The sequence below is a fragment of the Rhinichthys klamathensis genome, unplaced genomic scaffold (genome assembly GCF_029890125.1).
Source record: "Rhinichthys klamathensis goyatoka isolate OS25496 unplaced genomic scaffold, OSU_Roscu_1.1 h1tg000172l_1, whole genome shotgun sequence".
NCBI lineage: Eukaryota > Metazoa > Chordata > Actinopteri > Cypriniformes > Leuciscidae > Rhinichthys > Rhinichthys klamathensis.
Genome location: NW_026606702.1, coordinates 1,303,848 through 1,326,854, shown reverse-complemented (window position 1 = coordinate 1,326,854; position 23,007 = coordinate 1,303,848). Strand labels below are relative to the sequence as shown.

The following is a 23,007-nucleotide window of genomic DNA, read 5'->3' as shown; positions in this document are numbered from 1 at the left end:
TTTTCCCACCCCTAATATATATATATATATATATATATATATATATATATATATATATATATATACTAACACACATCTGGCACATCTGTTTATTTGGCTACTGTTAAATCACTGAAAAATCTAACACACATTCGCACTCATGCACACACACAAAGACACACTCATGTATATACACACACCCCCTACAGGATTAATCCTGTAAACAAAGAATTCAGCATTCATCACCAGCCAAATATCCATGATCAGAACTAGGCCAACACATGATATGTGTGTGTGTGCTTTGCAGCCTATACTATATGCTGGCATCATTATTTTTGAATTTGAATAAATAATGAGGGGGGAACACATTTTATACTGCGAGTGTGTGCGCTTGTCTTAGCAGCAGGGGAGAGCACAGAAAGAGAAAAAAACATGTCTGGAAGGTATGTAAATTTTTATGCGTGTATGTTTGGAGGGCAGCCTTCAATGATGTTGTACAATCTCTTTCATTTCTGGTCAGCTCCATTTGTGTCACATTCCCCTTCAATCACCGGACGTCGGTCTCTGATCATTCGGATGGCAGTCACGCCGACTCACACATGAAAGGGATGTAATGTGTGTCATACACACACACACACACACACAAATCGTCCCCTGATGAGCAACAGACAAATAGGATTTTTTGCTTCCAATTGTGAAATTGCTGACAAGGTAAAAATGTAGGAGTCTTTGCTCACACACACACACACACACACACAGTGCTTGGTTTAGGCATAAATATAAAGGCAACATCTAAAGAATGCAAATGGAAAAAAGCCACGGAGAGAGATGAAGTGACAGAGAGAGTGTGTGTGTTGATGTGTGTGAGTCATTCACACTGGAGACAGTCGCACACTTTTTGATCACTAAGAGACTTAATTAGACTCTATTCTTGCTGTCTGTCTCTCAGTGGGCTGAACGTAACACTTCACTGCTGATAAGGAGCATGAGGAGAAAATCATTCTCTTCCCCATCTCGCTTTTTCTTTCTCTTCCTCAGTGGGAATGAACTAAGAGTTTGCAGGTGTTGCTACTAATGACATAAATACGTAAACCTTTGCAATAATAAAAAGCCAATTTCCTTCATTGGTCCGCTGATAATGTTCAAGAGTAAATAAGCGCAAAACATACAAATCTCATTTCCACCAGAGAAATAATAGCATTGCTTGTGCCAATCTGATGCCATGCTGTATACAAATAGCTATCGCAACCCAGATCTAGAATTATTGGAGCACTCCAGACTTATGAGACAATGCTTTATTCCACCCATGTTTGCATGGGAGCGGCCTTATATTTAAAAGGCATGTGGGGACACACACCTGCGGTCAGAGAATGCTGGGAGGAAACTCTCCTGCTCCCTGGGGCTGACTTTTGCACATTATTATTAGATGTCGCTGGGGTGTGATCTCTATCTTTACACTCTCATCCAGCAGGTGTGTATGTCAACAGAGTGATTTACTAAACAACACGGCTTACAGGAAACAGAGCCTGCTGCGCTCTGATTGGATAGAAAGATTAACAGTCAAACTAAACTAAACACAATAAAAGTCAATTAAACAAACTAACTAGAATCATACATGACTCAATAAAAATATCAAACTCTACCAGAAGCCTGAGTATAAAGGTGTTCATAATGCCTCATAATGTCGTCTAACAAATAATTGTAATACATCATCATACTTGCCTATATACACTCACCTAAAGGATTATTAGGAACACCATACTAATACTGTGTTTGACCCCCTTTCGCCTTCAGAACTGCCTTAATTCTACGTGGCATTGATTCAACAAGGTGCTGAAAGCATTCTTTAGAAATGTTGGCCCATATTGATAGGATAGCATCTTGCAGTTGATGGAGATTTGTGGGATGCACATCCAGGGCACGAAGCTCCCGTTCCGCCACATCCCAAAGATGCTCTATTGGGTTGAGATCTGGTGCCTGTGGGGGCCATTTTAGTACAGTGAACTCATTGTCATGTTCAAGAAACCAATTTGAAATGATTCGAGCTTTGTGACATGGTGCATTATCCTGCTGGAAGTAGCCATCAGAGGATGGGTACATGGTGGCCATAAAGGGATGGACATGGTCAGAAACAATGCTCAGGTAGGCCGTGGCATTTAAACGATGCCCAATTGGCACTAAGGGGCCTAAAGTGTGCCAAGAAAACATCCCCCACACCATTACACCACCACCACCAGCCTGCACAGTGGTAACAAGGCATGATGGATCCATGTTCTCATTCTGTTTACGCCAAATTCTGACTCTACCATCTGAATGTCTCAACAGAAATCGAGACTCATCAGACCAGGCAACATTTTTCCAGTCTTCAACTGTCCAATTTTGGTGAGCTCTTGCAAACTGTAGCCTCTTTTTCCTATTTGTAGTGGAGATGAGTGGTACCCGGTGGAGTCTTCTGCTGTTGTTGCCCATCCGCCTCAAGGTTGTGCGTGTTGTGGCTTCACAAATGCTTTGCTGCATACCTCGGTTGTAACGAGTGGTTATTTCAGTCAAAGTTGCTCTTCTATCAGCTTGAATCAGTCGGCCCATTCTCCTCTGACCTCTAGCATCAACAAGGCATTTTCGCCCACAGGACTGCCGCATACTGGATGTTTTTCCCTTTTCACACCATTCTTTGTAAACCCTAGAAATGGTTGTGCGTGAAAATCCCAGTAACTAAGCAGATTGTGAAATACTCAGACCGGCCCGTCTGGCACCAACAACCATGCCACGCCTTTCTTTCCCATTCTGACATTCAGTTTGGAGTTCAGGAGATTGTCTTGACCAGGACCACACCCCTAAATTCATTGAAGCAACTGCCATGTGATTGGTTGATTAGATAATTGCATTAATGAGAAATTGAACAGGTGTTTCTAATAATTCTTTAGGTGAGTGTATATTCATGGTTAAACTTTGAAAAGGTATAAATCACATGATAGCATTATATAACAAATGTAACTGGGAGTTGATCCTGTGTATTTCTGCACTATGCTATTTAAAAAGCATCAAAATGTAGGCTATGTATAATAGTTACAGTTATTAATGATAAAATAAAACTGAAGATGGTGAATCCAAGTTGGATGCTTTATATTTAGAGCTGGGCAATAAGTTTAAGGAGAACTCTGGCGCAAAATGAACCTTTGGTCTAATTACACATTGTTACTCAACCGTTATCTGAGATTTGTTTTCATGATTATCGATTGTAAATAGCTTTATCTCTAAAAACAGTTTAGCCTATAACGCTAGTATAACGCTATATAGGGCATAGAGTAATGACAAATAAAAATCGCTTGTTAATACCACTAACAAGGCTCAAAATAGCCCCACACTAACACTGTAGCATAATGAGGGTCCCTACCTTCAAACCGAAGCATTGAGAACTTTGTCAGTGTCCAGACAGTTTAATAAGAAGATATTTTATACATACAGTCAACTTCGCGTATACAGGCAGAAGCCATCTTTGAAAAACAGTCTCTACCAGTTGATCTACGAACGCCGATCCAAGTGCGCTGGTGAGATGTGAACGAGCTATAAGTTGTGATAAGGTGAGCGCGAACAGCAGGCTTGGATCGGCGTTCGTAGATCGACTGGTAGAGACTGTTTTTCAAAGATGGCTTCTGCCTGTGCACGCGAAGTTAACTGTATGTATAAAATATCTTCTTATTAAACTGTTTGGACACTGACAAAGTTCTCAATGCTTCTGTTTGAAGGTAGGGACCCTCATTATGCTACAGTGTTAGTGTGGGGCTATTTTGAGCCTTGTTAGTGGTATTAACAAGCGATTTTTATTTGTCATTCCTCTATGCCCGTTATACTAGCGTTATACTAGCGTTATAGGCTAAACTGTTTTTAGAGATAAAACTATTTACATTCGATAATCATGAAAACAAATCTCAGATAACGGTTGACTAGGTAACAATGTGTAATTAGACCAAAGGTTCATTTTGCGCCGGAGTTCTCCTTTAAAATTTTATATTTGAAATTTTGACAAAATGTAAATAAGTTAGATAATATATACATTTAGTTAATTGTTAATTTACAATTGTTAATTGTAAAATAATAGTTCATTTCAATAACCATAATTTCAGCCAAATATGTAGATAATATAAAAGGCTTAATCCAAGAATTAAAATATAGTAAAATTTATTACAATTATATTATTATTACAAAATTATTTTACTAAACCATTTTAAAGGTATAGTTTACCTAAAAATTTTAATTCTGTCATCATGTTTGTTCCAACATGGAAGATATTTTGAAGAATGTTTGTAACCAAACAGATGTGGGGCACCATTGACTTCCATAGTATTTTTCTTTCCTACTATGGAAGTCAGAGTCAAGGGTGAGTAAATGATAACAGAATTTTCATTTTTGGGTTAACTATCCCTTTAAGTGTGTAAAATGTCACACGGACATCAGACGCAGATTCATTCATACAGAGAGCTCAAAAGCACTGATTCACATAAATAAATTTGTCTTTCATTTTTACAAGAGATGTTTAAATCAAAGATATTAATAAAATATATCCATCCTGATGCTCTTACACTCATTAACATCGAGTTGTGACAGGACTGGATGTGAAAAAACCCCACTGATGTTGCCTATAGGAATTTAAATGGTCATTAAATAAGAAGCACATTAATCATTGAGATATGTATGATGCTGGTATCACATCTGGGTTGTATAAATCACAGGAAGATAAGGTTTAGGGTCAAAAGGCTTTACAATTCCACACAGAATGTTATCCAAACAAGGAAGGCCAACAAACACTACCGCTATGCATTGATGTGACCAGACAAATGAGAACTGAAAAGACTGCAACAAGGCAAATGAGGGCAATTAATGACAAACACCTGTGATGATTCAATGAATCTCCATGACAACTCATTAGAGGCAGGAAACTAAACAAAGGACAATAGAAACTAAATAATACAAACTAAAAGTCCATGAAAGTGTAACTAAGACAAAGATAACAGAATGTCTGTGACAGCTGGTACGGTCAAAAGTTTGGAAACATAACTATTTTTAATGTTTTTGAAAGAAGTCTCTTATGCTCATCAAGCCTGCATTTATTTGATCAACAATTTAAAATAATGATTTTTTTTTTTTTATATATATATATATATATAATTTATTTCTGATGCAAAGCTAAAATTTATCAGCCATTACTCCAGTCTTCAGTGTCACATGATCCTTCAGAAATCATTCTAATATGCTGATTTATTATCAGTGTTGGAAACAGGTTTTTTTTTTTCATGATTCTTTGATAAATAAAAGATAAAGAACAGCATTTATTTAAAAAAGGAATCTTTTGTAACGATATACACTACCGTTTAAAAGTTTGAGATCAATATTTTTTTTTTTTTTTTTTTTGAAAGAATACTTTTATTCAGCAAGGATGTGAAAGTGATAGTAAAGATATTGTTGGAAAAGATTTCTATTTTGAATAAATGCTGTTCTTTTTAACTATTATTATTCATCAATGAATCCTGAAAAAAGTATCACAGGTTCCAAAAAATGTATATATTGCCCAGGCCTAATTAAAATGCATAAATAACATGGAGCCTAAAATACAATTGTTACTAAAAGGTAAAATACCCGAGATCAGATTAAATAGGTTTTAAACAGTTTTGACCCAGTGCCAAATCCTTCTCTTCCTCTGGTTTCAATGTCTCTGTGCACTAAGTTCCTCTCCCTCGCTTGAGTGAGCACAAGACATGGCCATAATCGACAACCATAACAACCCACGAACACTGGAAAACGGTCAGAATCTGTATGTGTTGAGAAAGATTGACCTGTGGCCCGTGTGTTTTGCCCTAAAACTTCTTTCATACCTGTTTTCACTGGGAGCCTTCAAGACAATAGAGCGACTAAAGTCACACACCTGACCCATGATGATGAATATCAGCCCCAACACCACACACACACACACACACATCTCTCTAGGGTTTGGATTCTATCATTATCTCTCACCTTGTCACGGTCAACCTGAAAAGCTTTCTCTCTCTCCCTATGACACTCTCTCTTTCTCTCCAATCATATGTTCTTGCCATTTCTGTGCCAATGCATTTTTATGTTTTTCTCAATTGTTCTTTCATTACTTGTTTTGAATTGACTCTCACCAAGACTAGAACAGAGGAGTGGAGCAATAATGTCTTTGTCTTCGCTGACTAATTAAAGGACGGGGTGACATATACATCACATCTCCCTCTCTTTTCTCTGCTTCAGATATTTCTCAGGAAAACCATCCTTCAAACTTGAGTTTCCTTCATGAGATGAGAAATCTGAGGTGACCGTTATGCTTGGGGACAGACTGGGACAGCCTCTTTCAGTCTGGCATTTATTCAGCTATGAACTCCTGCTCTGCGCTCTGAAATACTCAATCAATCGCCCTAATGAAACCCCGCCCCAAAACCGTTACCATTCGAAAAACCCAATAAAATCTGAAACACTCTGGCACAAAGTAGTGTTTTTTTTAAGGGTAAACAAAACACAAACTACTGTGGAGTGATGCTTTTGTAAAACTTTCAATGCATCAGGAAAAAAGCAACACATAGCAAGGTCTCTGCGGCGTATGAAAGTCACTCTCATTACCAGATGTCTCCATTTTACTGATCTCAGACCAGCGTTTATCTCCTCTCCCCGAGAAGCCATTTCTCCCTCCCACGCACCCACTCTGACAGAACGAAAGAACGAGTGAGAGAATAAATTAGCATTTCAGAAAGATATATAGAGAGAGAGAGAGACAGCAAAAGACGGGAGAGAGAAGCGATCAAGTTATTCTCAGGAGATTGGTTAAGATGAGCAAAAACAGTAGGGGGTTGCGTATATACCTACACAAACAATTCCAACCACCAAATGTACAAACGACATTGACACGAGAATGCAAACGTACAAAATTACGTTTTTAGTGGAGAATGCAGAACACAGGAAGTGCATACCGCCTACAGGTTCACTGAGGATAAAACAATCCAATACAGCAACCCCCTTCACCCCCGCCCAACGCACCTCGCACGGTTTTAACTGAGAAGCGAACTAGCTTGCACGGTTGTTTTGTTCAATCATGCATCTAAGATATTCCCCAGCTCCTCACCCAGAGCCGGATTCTCAGTTACATTGCTCATGTCAGACCATCTACCTGGATCATTAACTAGAGGTTTTTTATCCAAAGTGACAGTACACTAATTGCAGGGACAGTGCCTCTGGAGTATCCTGGAGATCAGTGTCCTGCTCAAGGGCTCGATGGTAATAGAGCAACACTGCGATCTCAGTAACTCTCCAGTTCATGGATCACAATCACCTGGGACCGAACCTCCATTCGCCACCTAACCGGTGCAGATCAGTACCCGCAAAGCTAATCGGCAGCCCGATCATGCCGTACCTGCATACTAATGTCGCAACCAGAGCACCTCCTCTGAGCGCGGTATCTCTACGAGCTGGTGGACAGGAATAAATAAACTCGGCTGCAGCTGAGTCCGTTTATCTGAACGCAACAGCATTCCTGCGAACTAATGGAATGTTTAGAATCCAGAGCCCGTGGGGACGTTCCGATTCAAATTCCAAATGCGTTTATTAATTCCGCTCATAAATGAAGTTCCCCTCCTCGCGGCGTATCGCAAATGAGATCCCTTTCCATAATTTGTCTTTGTTGAGTTTCACAGTTCTGCATTGATCTAAAAGACCCTGCGACAAACGACACTGACAGAGGCAGGAAGATGAGGGACCTCAGATTTCTAATGCGTAAATCATCTTTGGAAATGCTCCTATTTGACACCTTGGACGTTTTCAAATGTTTGAATACAAGCTGCATTTACCACCGCCTGCAGCAAATGGCAATTTTTTTTCTTCACATGTACTTCTACTCGTATGATGGACTGGAAAGCATCTACAACCTCTACAAATCACAGACTTAGACACTTCGCTCTAGAAGTCTGGCAGTAAATGCTTTCATAAATTCAGCCATTCATGTGTTGCTGAGATGCTGGAGGCTTTTGAATGAGGGCAGTTCAAGTTTAAGAGTTTTTAACCTTCTAAACATTTATAAGCAATGGACACCAACTCATACTGTTTCACATTTGCAAGTAACTTCTTTGTGCATGTAGCATAATGCAGCTGAATTTCCCATAATGAGCCAATTCAATTAAGATTGAATTTCAGATCTAACTTACAGTATTGTCCTCTCTGCTTGATCTCACGAGCTTTGGAATAAATACATCAATAATTTCATAAGCTGGAGAGAGTTTATGATGCAATTGTGCTTGAAAGAATTTTGGAGAAATATAATTTCCATTGCTGTTTTTATCCCATTGGACACTTTGAAAAAATATCTCAATGTAAAATAATATGATGAAACACATTTAGAACTAAATGCTGTAGACAGTTTAATTTGTATAAAAAGCTCATGTCAGCCTAAAAAGCTCTCCCATTGTGAGACTGAATTTGCTTTCTCTCTCTCTCTCTCCCTCTCTCTTTAGCATTCTCCCATGTTAAATAAGATGAACGTTTTATTTGTAAACTCATTATTTCTAGGGATGCACTAATATTAATTAAATTTTGACAGATAAGCAACTAATTTTTTCATGTTATTGAGAATAATTATCTGATATTAAAAGTATGTACCATTTTGTCTAAAATTAAAAATAACACTAAAACCAATCATTTTAAAATGCTACTAGTGAATTTAGGCATCGCTACATTATATTGTACAATATGAAAAATGGATATTCCTTTTGGGATTTGCTAAAGATTATATTTAACAGTGTTGTTAATTTATTGGAGTTTTTAAAGATTAAGTCTGTGGGGTAGATGGCAGCAGATGTAATAAAAATGTAAAAATATGGGAAATGATCAAGTAGCATTAAATATTCAATATCAACCAAAATACTGTCAACCACAATATCAACGAACAGTACTGATACAATTCAATACTTGATCAAAAGTTTGGGATCAGTACGATTTTTAAAATGTTTTTAAAAGGCTCTTATCTCTCTAATGCTCACCAAGGCTGTACTTATTTGATCAAAAACACAGTAAAACAGTATTATTGTGAAACTTTGTATTGTAAATACAAAAAAAAAACTTTTCAATTGTTAAATGTAATTCATTCCTGTGATGGCAAAGCTGAATTTTCAGCAACCATTACTCCATTCTTCAGTGTCATTTGATCATTTTAAAGAAATCATTTTGTAAGGACTACAACAAACGGCTGGTAGGGACTACACGACATTCCTACCGGGTTAGTAACATCACCAACTCTGGAATTTACATAAACCCCTCCCCCGGGAACGCGATTTATAGATTATCATGACAGAATATGCTAATCAATGACTAGAAGATAGTTAACTCCACATCAGCTGCATAAATTCTTCAACTAACCATTCAGAAATGTCTTGTTGCATTCTACATGTTGTCACTTCTTCTTGAGTCTCTCCATCATTGTCTGACTCCGGTCTGAACATAAAAGGCTAAAAGTTTTTGAAATTTTCAGTGCATGTCTGTGTGCGGTAAAAGGACATGAGGCTCCGCCCTCTGTGCCGGGAGCAGCAGCTCATTTGCATTTAAAGGGACAGACACAAAAACGGTGCGTTTTTGCTCACCCTCAAAAAGTGACAATTTTAACATGCTATATAAAAATATCTGTTCCTAAACCTTCACATACACACTCTGGGGACATCAAAGACTTATTTTACAGCTTGTGAAAAGGGCATTATACAACCCCTTTAAAACTCCATTTGCTTTCAGTTCCTTTAGTCTTTTGGGTTATATACACAGCAAGTGTGACAGTAACATTTCTTTTTATTATCAATGTTGAAAGCAGTTATACTGCTTAATTTTTTTTCCAGCATTGTTTGATTAATAGAATGTTTAGAAGAACAGCATTTATTTTTGATAAAAAGTCTTTACTGTTATTTTTAAACAATTTAATGTATCCTTTCTGAAGAAATATATATACAGTATTTATATATATATATATATATATATATATTAAACAAAACATTATTGACCCCAAACTTTGAACTGTAGTGTACATTAAAAAATCAACTAATAACTGATATGGTTCATGTCTAGTTGTTTCATCAGTTGCAAGAGCTGCTTACACTCACTCAGGTCAGATGTCCTGAGTGAGTCTCCTCAGGTCTCCTGTGCACCAATCCAGCGCACACACTCCATTAGCACCTTGGACAGAACCACAACACTCAGCTGAAGACTGGAGACGTGGCATAGCTGGAGTCGATTCATGCTCGCCAGGCTAAAGCTACACAAGACGACAAGTAATGCTGCTCTCTACCTCTTTTCCATCACAGATGAGGTTTATGCTGAAGCAACCAAATAGACAGTCTCTCCAAGACACTCCGAATTCATGTTCCGCCTCCTCAACCCCCATCTCCTGGAGAACTCCCGACAAGTGCACAGACACACAAGGAGCTCCCGTGGAGCACTATCAGTGCACTCTAGCACGACAGAAACCGACCCATCGGCTACTCCAAAACCTCTTCAGTCTGATCGGCCTCTTAATACTAAATAAACACCTCTCAGAGGCATTTCCACCATGACCCTGACGTGCTTCTCTTCATTCCCGGCACACATCCGTAATAATCTCTACAACAACAAAAACACTTAATGTCAAGCATGCAAACGGTGGCTCTGATAAAAATTCATAGGCTAATACAATTTCACGACGTGATATTTTAACACTGCCACATTTCTCCAAAATAATCATGCTGGATGAAGACAAAAAGAGCCCTGCTTCATTAATTATGCAGCAGAATGGGAAAATTTATATCTATTAAATAATATAAAATATTAAATTTAAATGGACAGCTTTATGAGGTCCCTGACAATAACAAGTGAACAATGATTCAGCGAGATGTTTTATATTTTCTCTTTCAAGAATCCTAATTTTTCATGTGTTCTTTCCCCCAGATGAACAACACTTTTCACTGGAAACCCCTTTGATTCGGTGTGTTGAGATGACTTGTTAAATTATTCAGCTGTTTGCATTTTCTCAGCTTGATCGTTGTGACATGGCTACTAATGTCATTGTCAAAGAAACTGAGGGTGTCATTTTTTGTGAGGTCATCTGTAGTGAAATACAGTGGATATGACCTCAAATACAGGCTTTGCATTAAGCATGCAATAGTATGCAAATTAGTGAGGTGGAATACAAATATATATTTGTAAGTGCATTGGAAAAACTGACCTTAGCTCGAGGAAACGAACCAAATTAAATGAGAAGTGTAACAAAATATTTCTTATGGTCCATAAGACTTTATTTCAGGTCTATGGCTATGCTTTCTTAACAGAATCCATGTCAGAAGCATTGGAGGGAAACAGTACAGCAGTGGAATCAGATCAGGTCTACAGGGCTTTGAATCTCACACCCAAATCAGTCATAGATCTTTGGCTAAGCAGTTACAGGTGATTAGGTGAGGGCTTTACAGGCTTAAGGCTTCTTTAAACACACACTTACACTTACAATTATCCCTAATCATTCCACAACAGGTGGCCGGTTGGAGTCCGGTCAAGAGGTGAACCGTTGAAGTGCCCTTATTACAGGTTAACAAAGCACCTGCAGTGGCACAGATGAGAGCCTGACAAGGCCCATTTTAAAGGCTGTCTCACTGATAACAACTCTTTCCCAAACACCTAATCATCTCAACGCACTAAAATCCAATCATACTTAAATTACAGCATGGCTCAAGAACTTCAGATTGGAGGACTGTGTTGTGACAAAACTCATGCCCATGTGCTTGATTAATCACTCGAAGGGCTTCATCAATGAAGCCAGAGAGCTTTCTTTAAGAAATGGTTGTTACAGCAAATGCTTTGCAAGAGGATTTAAGTGTGAGCATCAGCTAAGAGAATCATCAAGGATTTTAATATTTATGATCATAGTGATAAAATACTGCAATATCACCTAAGTTATGCACACTAATCCATATTTCAAAAGCACATGTGGTACCATACGTGTTTACATATATGATGCGTACATTGTGAGGCCAGTATAATAATGATTATGAGTCATATACTTTTAGATTACATTTTAATTTAACGTTTTATTATGAGCACCAGAGTGAAACACATTCAGCTTCTTAGATTAAGCTGTTTAACTTAAAAGGGGTAGTTCAAAATTCTGTCATCATTTATTATTATTAATCACCCTCATGTAGTTCCAAATCTACAGGCTTGGCTTTCTTTGGAACACAGAAAATATATTCCTGTGCATACAATGAAAGTCAGCAGGGTGCAAAACAACAATGGACCACATCAACTCTCATTGTATGGTCAAAACAAGAATGTATGAAGTAATACGAGATTTGGAAATGTTTAATTTTTTTGCTGAACTATTCCCTTTTTTATTTAAAAATTAGTATGGGACAAACCAATAATTGGCAGACCCCTTGTAGTACCACCAAGGACCCCCTAGGGGTCACAGACCCCGTGCTAAAGACTTCAGGTATAGCTGTTAACAATCTGGACTGGTTGTCAGAGATATCACCTGAAGGGTTTAATCCAGTCTGTGTTAATTCCAAATACAATCCACCCACTTCCTATGATTTCCTGTCACCTCTCCACTGTCCTGGACAACCTGGACGGGTTACTGTATCTAGGTTGCAGGTTGACATCTCAGCAAAGGACGGCTACTGTGGAAAGTTACTGAGACACATCGTCAATGTGGTGCCCTTGAGCAAGATAGTACCTGATCCCAGGTCGCTCCTGAAATTAGTGTACTGTACGTTGCTTTGGATAAAAGCATCTGCTAAATGACAAGTAACCAACCCCGGCACCCTGCTGTATGATGTTTCTTACTTTGCAAATGAGTCTGCTGATTAGAATAAGAATATATTCCAAAATGTCTCATCAGTATGTTAATTACTCTAAACCTGCGATGTAAGATGTGTCATTAAATCAAGCTGTACGGCCATGTCTGCTGGCCACTGTTACGGGTTCTCAAACTGGACAATGCGTCTTTTTCACCTATTGTGTTGAAAGGCAGCATAACCTTTTTAAAATGGATGGAAATGTGTGGCATGACCTATTGAGTGAGGAGCCCCCCCCCCCCCCCCCCAACATATTATGCATTTTCAGTTCTTTTGAAATGTGTAATTTAACATAAGTAGATAGAGAGATACATTACTGTTTCCAATTTACCTACTATCAAAAAGATTTCGCAATACAAAACGCAATAAATTCACACAGTAAGGTTAAAACGCACAGAAGGTTAAACCAATAAAAAAAAGCATTTTTACAGTCTGCTGTGACATATGCTAAATATCATTCACACATAATATGTTTGTGCTGGAGGATAGCGCAGCGTAGACAGAGAATATTTGCTTTCCATCACGTAAAATAAAATGTGTTGTGATTTTTCATGCATTTCAAATATCTAGGAGTGAAAAATCTAAAAACATGAATATAATCATTCAACTGAGTGCAGCCGCTCGGTCAATCTGGTCATCACTGAGACATGTTCTACATGCTCAATCTTATTCACATTATTCACAAATTGGAGGAAGACAATGAGAATGATGAGGGTCCATGCTTCTCAAACACACATATCTGAGACTTAATGAGTGCGTCTTAGAAACCCCATTTATCACACACTTCTAGAGCTTATTTTTAGAGGAAGACAGTTCCTATAGTGCATTAGTTTAATTGAACAAGAAATGTAATGTTCATTTCAAATAAATTAATAAATATAAAAAACTAAATCGAGATTTTGAGAATCCTGCATTTACAATGACATCAGTCTTCTCAAAAGTCTCTGGAACTACAATATGTTCACTGCTCCCTACACACTCAGTCAGGGATATCTGTGGAGTTCCATTGGCTTACTTTGGCTTAATTCCGGTAACACTTTATTTTACAGTGTCCGTGTTACATATGTTACATGTACTTACCACAGTAATAATAAGAGTACTTTATGCATAATTAATTACATGCAACTAACCCTCAACCAAATCCGAATCCTACCCTAACCCTATACATGTTGTTAATATTTAAGTATTGTGGTATTCCGCCATGTTTCTCAGTGACACGCCCACAACTCGGAAAGATCGGGGCTTAGAGAAAATCCCGAGCTCCCCACTGGTATTTACGACATTGTGGTGGCGTTCAAGTGCGTTCAACTCGTAAATACGATCTATACGAGATGACTTGAACGCACCACCCCGAACTTTCCGAGTTGTGGGCATGTCACTGAGAAACATGGCGGAATACCACAATACTTAAATATTAGGCAGTGATATTGTCAAGGTTTTCTATTTACAGCGCAGTTAAGCTAATTGCTTGCACAGAATATGATGGCATTATAATATAACAATGCAACATGTAATGATAAAGTTGGCAGTGGCTTCATAAATTAATTAAAAACATTAAAAAACAAAGTACATCTGGGGCCGTATTCACAAAGAATTTTATCTTACCACTAGGAGTACTCCTAAATCGCACTAAAATATTTTAGCTAGGAGTTTTCTCTTAAAAGTTATTCACAACGCCTTTCAGAACTACTCTTAGTAAGGAAAAATGACAACTCCTAAACTAAGAGTGAGTCTTCGTTGCTATGGATGACGTCACTTCTCATGCACGAGCCTCCTCGCAATGATCACGGTGATTGGTTGTTAGATGACAGGGCCATCATGCGGAACACAACACAGACGCAACAAATCATGGATTTAGGACATCTAAATATGTCTGTGTCCTACACAAAATAATAATAGTAATGTCATCGAAATGTTTGTGCAGGCCCCAGTGAAGTGTAATTCTAACAAGGCAGAGAGAGAGAGAAGTCGTGAATTAAATTAAATTAAATCAAGGTAGCCTAATACCCCAATGAAAACCGCCACTTGCCTAATAATGAAAAAACAACACTTGCATTAACACTTGCTTGGTTAATTGACATCCTATTAGCCTAAATAGACTACTTAAAGCAAGGAAATGTTACTCCTATTGAAGTAATGTAATGGTGTGTTCACACCGAACGCGAATAAAGCGTCAAATACGCGTCTATCGCTTGAACATTCGCTCGAGTTCAAATTTTTCAACTTGCGCGGAAGACATTCGCGGCAAACGCCCAATTCGCGTCATTTGCAACGCCCGGCGCGAATGATGCGCCTATTCGCGTCTTTGCATTGACTTTGTATGTAATCTACTCGCGCAAATAATTAAATTCGCGTTCGGTGTGAACACACCATAATAGTTGAATGACGGTGGATTATGAACTCGCCAAAACGGAAAAGAAAGCCCAACTGAACGCAGGATCAGTTACTGCTGCTGGCCCAAAAACATAATAAAAGTGAAATTCGGCACTGGGATATCAAGCAAAACTAAGCGTGAGAATGGGAGAGGATTTGTTTGCAGATCAATGCAGCATTCCCGCTTGTGTCGCGGACCCCGGACGACTGCGAGAGGCGGTGGTAGGCCTATGCGCTACAATCCTTTGTGAATAGGTCTTAGTGAGTTAGGAGTCCTCTCGACTTCTTTTAAGCTGTCCCAGACTTAGGTGCTACTTTTAGGGCTAAAATGCTTCGTGAATTACTCTTAGTGAAAAAAATTAGGAGTCCTAAAGTTAGGAGTGACACGCCCATTATTTTTAGGAGTTGCTCCTAAATTTGCCAGTTAGGAGCTACTTTTAGCCTTAAAATTCTTTGTGAATACGGCCCCTGATGCACATTTCTTTGTTCTTCATTTTCTAGAACAAGAGTTTAAGAACCTTACTGTATTTTTGTGTAATTAATAAAGAGAAAGTACTCCGCCATCTTACTCCGACGAAAGTGACTTGAACGCGCCTGCCGTCGTAAACACGACTTCCCACCTCGTACGTAGGCTACGAACTTCCCAGGAGGACTTGAGCGCACCATTTGTACAGAAGTTTAATAATGAAAAGTAAAAATAAAATATCGCATAGTCTTCACTGTACGAACTAAACATATAAATGTATTCTTATTAAAGCTAAAAAAAAAAAAGTTATTCATTAAAAGAGCAGTAAGTTATTTTCTCATTTGTTTGATTCACATGCATGACACAGAGCAGCAGGTAGGTATATTAGGCTGCAGTCACTTTAAGACCAAAAGCTTCAGGATATATTGCACTTATAACTCTTTCTAACATCAAGCACGTCCCACTCTTCTATTCACAATATACACGATAGACATTTTATACATGGTAATGATCATCATACTGCCCAGCCTTGCAGCAATGTTAATAATTCTGCTGCAAATCCAAATGCTTTCTCACTGGATCTCCCAGCGCTGTGTAGTACTGTGTCACGTTTTTGAGATCGGCTCGCGAGTAAACCTGTTCTGAGCTTGTCCTGCGCTGTCTATTATTAGTCCAGGCTGATAAACGGTCCGTGCGGCTCAACTCAAACCAAGTGTGGGTATCTGCAGGTTGGACTAATGGGCGTGGAGAAAGGTAGGAGGGCATGGAGAAAGGTCTTTATCATTGGTCTCGAAAGCTGTCTGTCAGGGTGTGGGGTAAGGTAAGGGGTTAGTTTCTGTTGTAGCAATTCACCTTTCAGCATGCCCATTACTCCGACCTGAAGCTATCCCTGTCTCACTCAAACGAGTAGCACAGTTTCGTTCCGCTTTCATTTCATTTGTCGTTTGGTGCTTCCTATGCAACAGAAATGGCAGCACTTATCAGTTGGGCAACGTGGTGGTGGTCGTACCAGTGCGACCTCAAACTAAATATAGTCACACCAGCTGGAAAAAAAGTTGCAAAACGCTCTGTAATTAAAAACAAAGTTGTGGCTAATGACTAAATGGCTTATATAAAATGATATAATTTTGTCTACATAAATGAATAAATAAATAATTTAAACAAATTTAAAATTTAAAACCGTTTTAAATGATAAAAGTGAATTTACACATCACAACATTATAATGTACAAAAATATAAATTTTGCAAAATTGCTGAAGAATTTACATTTAACAGCGTTATTAAATTACTAATGCTTCTAAAGATTAGCTTAACTGACAGCAAAGGTAATCCAAATGTAAAAATAGTGGTACAATCCTTTATAAAATGATACTGAAAAACTAAACAGAAATCTCTCAAATTGGCTGAAAACCAATATGGTACTGATATATCATGCATCCCTACTATGCACAATGATATGTTTAATATGAAAACAGATGTCATGGTTACATTGTGTTTTGTTAATGTTTATGTTTATCGTGCTGTAGCAGTCACCTATCTGGTGTGCTTTATACACAGGCACAACTGCATAAAAGACCAATCTTGAGGACAATTAACCTGAATAAAGCATTGAGTGGTACAAAGGATGATGCATAGGAAGGAACTGATGGGTAAATATCATGAAATCATATATCAAGGTTCACATCTTCTATATATAATCATTTGAACTGAACATGTACAACAGCAATCTCGCTTAAGATTAACACCCTGTGTAATCCAGTTCACAGGGCACTACAGTGTGATTGTAACATACCCTGTGATTAACAATCACCACAAAGCCAAGCTACAAAACTGAATGATAAAACACTGCATCTATTTTGACATCACAGTTCCCTAGAATCTCAGGGATAATATTTAAACTTGTTCATTTTGCAATTATTTATGTATCTTCTCAAGGAGAAGAAAGGGGGGAGGAAACAGATATGGAAGAGGCATATGAAGAAACAGAAAGAATAAGGTTAATATGGAGAGATGTGTAAAGGACTTTTAGCTCACCGTTATTGAATTGGAGTGAGTTTGGGGGTGGGTCAAGACTGTGAAAACTACCACCTTCCTTAGAAAGACTGCAATCTATCTGAATGGCATAAAAGCCAGGGGGCTTACAAAGTAAAGAGGGGAAGAGAGGAAGAGAGGGGAAGTAAAGGAGGAGTGAAATTCACACTGGGGGTCTGATAAGAGGATACGAAAAGAAGAATGGGGGGAAAGAAATATAATTAACCACGAGCACAGCTCAGAGTCCCAGCATGCTTCTGTATTAATGGAAGTGCTACTGTAGATAATGTGCTGCTGCATTTTTTAGCAACTGTAAATAGTACTTTCTTGTGGATAATGGTTGAGCTAAACCTTCTTCATTTTTTTATATATGTATATATATATAACTTAACTTAACTATAACAAAAAACATAAGCCCTAAACCTACAAAATTATCATTGCTGAGATTTTGAATCCATATTAAATACTAATTTGTCATTTTATCCTACATTTACAAGCAAATAAACATCCTGCTGTAGTGAATTTCTCTTAAAAAGAGCTATTAGTGTAATAATATGTTTCAACCTATTATTATAACTAAAAATTTTGCTCCACTATGCTGAATACATTGTCTTTTCTAACCTTAATGCCCAAACAACCTTGAAGTATTTTTTTGCAGCAAAACAAAACACTGGTGATTGGTTCCCTGGTTATTGCTCATCAGCACTTCAAACTTCACTGAAGTATTAAGCAAAAGACACCGTGCTGGTATAATTAACGGCTGTGTGACTGGCAGATCTGGGTTGGGTAACTGCAGCTTAATCCCCTGTTTCCAGTACAGTATTAATCCAGACATGAGGGAGTAGTGCTAACATGCTAATGTCAAAGCTGAGGCCAGTTGACAGCGGTGGCTAATCTGTAATGAAGTCCAATATATTCCCCCTTGTGACACCAAACCGTTTGATAAACCCTTATATGGGTTTGGGTTTCATATGGTTGATCTGCCATAATTACAGTTGCAGCTATGCAAACAAATTATTAACTAAATGCTAAATGAGCATAGCTTGCCAAGCCTATTCACCAGTGGTCAATCAACATAGGTTTTTTGATGGCCGATGCCAATATCTTATAGAAAATTGTGGCCGATGCAAAGCCGTTATAAAAGATAACAGTCTATTTAATTCAAAGAAAGAAAATAACACAAGCACAACTGCTGCAAATACATTTATTTTACATATTTTTGCTAAAATACTAAAATTGGAAATATTTGTTTGTGTGGTATATAAAATGTATTCATCTGTATTCATCAGAATTTTCTGATTACTTGCATTAAAAAGTATTATACATAGTTATATTATCAGATAGAACTGTTGAACTGTTAACGTTTGTTAAAATATCCATCCAGCATTGTTATTTTCAACTGGAAATTAATTGATTACTATTGCAACAATTTTTTTTTTTTTTTAAATGTCGGTTAATAAATGTTAAATGTCGAACAATAGTACCCCTGGGCTGCACTAGCTGCACGCCTATGATGTATTAGCCTCTCAAGCCGGTGGAGCCTGTCAGAAAGCTGAGAACTCTCAGTATTCGCTCTCTCCCAAGTATGGCGTTAATGAAAGCTGAACGCAGTACTGTAGCATTTGCTGAGAGTGGGAGAGAGCAGGCAGGAACCCCTCCGGGTCTTTACCTCTATTGTTAAGAGAGGGTGAGGCATAGCAGGGGGTTAATGCCAGCGTGGGTAGCTACTGTCCCTGCTAAATCTTGACATCATAAGGAGAAAGAGACAAAGACAGGGACAGAGGAAAGGGGAAAAGAAAGGTGTACTGTAGCATATATTTTTAGAAATACATGAGAATATGAGTAACACAAACATCTCTAATGTCAAACATGGCACTCCATTAAGGTCTAATAATCTAACGTATTGGATTTATGTTCCCAATCCCAACAATCCACACAAGATGAAGAAATTAGCTACCATGTAAGGCATTGCTTCGATTCAGAGGACTACGTGCCAGACTGACAAACTTTAATATCCCTGCCTGGTAATAGAAATTCCTTAAATATGGGCAGCCTTACATATTAATCATAAGGTCGAGAGAGAAAATCGCGAAAATAATAAGCCATTTTACATTTAATTTAGAGGCATTTTCTAATAAAGTAGGCAGTGTGAGGTTTTGCATTTCAGAGATATTTCATCATAATAAAAAGATTCTATAGAAGTCACAAAAACGTCAGGCTAATTCACATACGGCAGACTGACATGTCAACACACACACACACACACACGCACACAAACACACCATTTTCTAGCACAAAAATACATACGTGCCATTTAGCACTTGCTATTCACAACTTGCTGTTAACCACTTGCTGAGATAATGTGCCTGGAGCAACCTGGGGTGTCTTACTTGAGGGCACATTAACGATAGAGCAAGACTGTGATTTAACCCAAACTTGGATTTGTGTTGTAATATAAAAAAGTATTAAACTAATGCACCATCACCATGCTAAAAAATACAGATTATAGCACCATTACACACAAAAATGTACACATTTTGTATTAGTCAGTGTTCAACGTGGGCCATAACACGCCAATGCGGATACCGACAATAATGTACCAGAAACTCTCATCAAATGCTGGTACTTTCTTTGTACATGCTCGACTATATAGCGTACCCTGTTGCTCTCACGACAAAGACTGTTAGTATCCCAAACCAAAGTTTTGACCATCAGCATTACATTTGGTACTGTAGCTTAAAGAACCCTCAATTCAGAAATGAATATGCCGTTTGACCGACATATTAAAACACCAATCACTTTGCCTGATTTTATGTAATGTTGAGGGATGGGCAATAGTAGCAAACATATCTTGTTTACTTACAACTATCTGCAGCCAAACAAAATTCTTAAAAATCTTTCAAATATTCATTCTCATAAGTATCCTTCTGCAAGAAAATCCAGAGCCATACATTAAGTAGTCAAATTAATCTAATTAAACTCATGTTTTTTGGAGATGTGTAAATGTAATTTATGCTGCAGTCTGCTTCAATATATTCCCTTTAATATCGTGAGTTTTAACACATGCAATTGTTCTTTTAAGAAAAGACATAAAATTATGTTTAAATAAACTACTGAGTTGTTTAAATATGCAAATAAATCAATTGTTTGTGTGTGCGGTTTCTGTATTGTGAAAATGTATGTGGAGTAAAATATTGAAAAGAGGCTCCTGAGGAGGTAAAATACGATTTTCCCTTGCATAGGGATACAAACGGTAAAATTTAAAACAAAAGCAGTAGGCCTAGTATTATTAGTATAATTAAATATAATTAATATTACAATTATTTGTTAATCATTTTAAGATTAATAAATAATTAACCTGATTATATATATATATATATATATATATATATATATATATAGCCTGTACACACACACACACACACACACATGCAAAGAAGTGGAGTGCCCTGGTATTTTAATGCCTATAACGTCTAGAATAGGCTACTATAGATAATTTATTTAGTGTTGAATTCTATGAAACCCAAAATATTGTGCCCCACCTTTTCATCTGGTATAATCATAAAAATTAAATCAAATGCATGGCCACTTAAACTCCCGACCAACTCTATTAATGTTAGCATCGGTTTCTCTCTAAGGGAAACTGAGTGAATAATGCACAGATGTGTCGCAGACCACTCATACACACTAACGGGGAAGCGAATAACAATAACAACACGTGAAAAACACTGGATTCGAGCAGCTGGTGGGGTGGTAACGTTATGTATTCGCTGCTAAAACGGAGAAAACCCCGTGAAATTGTTATATTTACCAGTACAATTGCCGCGACGTGCAGGTGACCCGGTCGTGCGCGAGACCGTGCTCATATTTTTCCGTGAAATCTCCTCACACTGATTTGGACCCGTCTGCTGTGTTCTCGCACATAACTCGTGGAAATATATATCACAATTAAAGAGTAAAAGACCGTAAAGGTCGCATTCAGTCAGTCAAGTTCACAAGCAGCGGGTAATTGGTGTCTCGTGCCCAGTCGATACTGTCAAGAATGATCTGCGCGCGGTGACGGCGGGAAAGCTCGCCTCTAAAAACGAGAAAGTCTCACGGTGTATGGATGGGAACCGAAGCCGTTTTAACGGCTGCATATTTGTGGATGTCTGAGCTGGGAGAGCCTCGGATCAGTTACACAGATGTGCTGCGCAGGAGGAAAAAAATGACCGAGCTTCTTCTCATAACGGTTTCTCTATTTCTTATCGGATAAGGAAAAGAGAAGTGCTTACTTTATTAGAAAACGGACAGCGATGGACTGCAGTCATTCGTTTGAGAAACTGGATTCACGTCTGTATTCAGCGTATACGAGCAAACACCCACAAACACACGCAGTTATGGAGAACCGGTTATGTTTACCGGGGTTCTGCTCCTTACCTTCGTCAACGCTGAGCATGATTCAGTGTAAAATCCCCGGATAGATCATTTAATCTCTGGTAGATGTGTGGGAAAAGGGTCCGGCACCGAATCCTGGCGTTTATCCTTCAGAAAGCAGAGCTCCTCGGTCGGAGACGCGGTGACTCCGGTGAGACGGCAGAAGCGCGGTGCTCGGTTACAGGGAAATGCGCGACAGCGGATGCTGAGTGAAACGGGATGCGGCTACTCATATACACAAGCACACTCGCACGCGGAGGGAGCGTCGTATTCTGAATGGTTAGGATTTAAATTCAAGTCTTCACGGATTTTCTACTGTCTGACACGTTCGGCATCACCGGGACGTACCATTCAGTGCTCGTGAGAAAGGGGGTGTGGCAGCAGGAGCGGGGAGCGGGTTGCGCGTGTTTACCGGGGCGAGCGGCCGACCCTGCGAGCACAATCTCAGTCCGACCAGTGCGCGTGCCGAGGAAACATCCACAGAGTGTGACTGATTTTCTAATAACACCGCTGCTGCACTGGATAAACACTGCCAATAATCGTTTAGGAATATGTTTTGCGGCCTAGTTAGATAAACATCTACAATAAAACACATGTTATTGGAAAAGTAACTCTAGTTATTTTAAAAACATCCCTGTTACTGAGAGTTTGTGCTGTTAGCTATAAGGGCCCTTGCTTTTCTCAGCATGTGGGCCAGGGACCAAGTGTAGAGTAAACCCAAAGTCACCAGCCAGTGGTCCCCACACCAAAAATGATTAATAAACATACTAAATAATGTATTTATAAAAATGTAAAACTGCAGAAAGGTTTAAGATTTGAGTTAGGGGATATAAAATAATTAGTCTGGTATAAAAAAACATTTAAAAAAAAAAGTCAATAGAAAAT

At 38.4% G+C, this 23,007-nt stretch overlaps 1 protein-coding gene across 7 annotated transcripts in view; it reads right to left on the bottom strand.

Annotated features, from left to right (window-relative positions):
* Positions 1-22,570, bottom strand: part of tenm1 (teneurin transmembrane protein 1) — a 185,562-nt gene extending 162,992 nt beyond the window's left edge. For 3 of the 7 annotated variants that reach the window (XM_056260097.1, XM_056260098.1, XM_056260100.1), the window contains exon 1: positions 22,126-22,570. The gene's annotated coding sequence lies outside the window, so the exon portion shown is untranslated. Of the gene's footprint in view, positions 1-10,118; positions 10,138-22,125 lie in introns of those variants that run through there. The other 4 variants (XM_056260094.1, XM_056260096.1, XM_056260099.1 and 1 more) reach the window with 2 other exon arrangements.
* Positions 22,571-23,007: the final 437 nt, after the last annotated feature.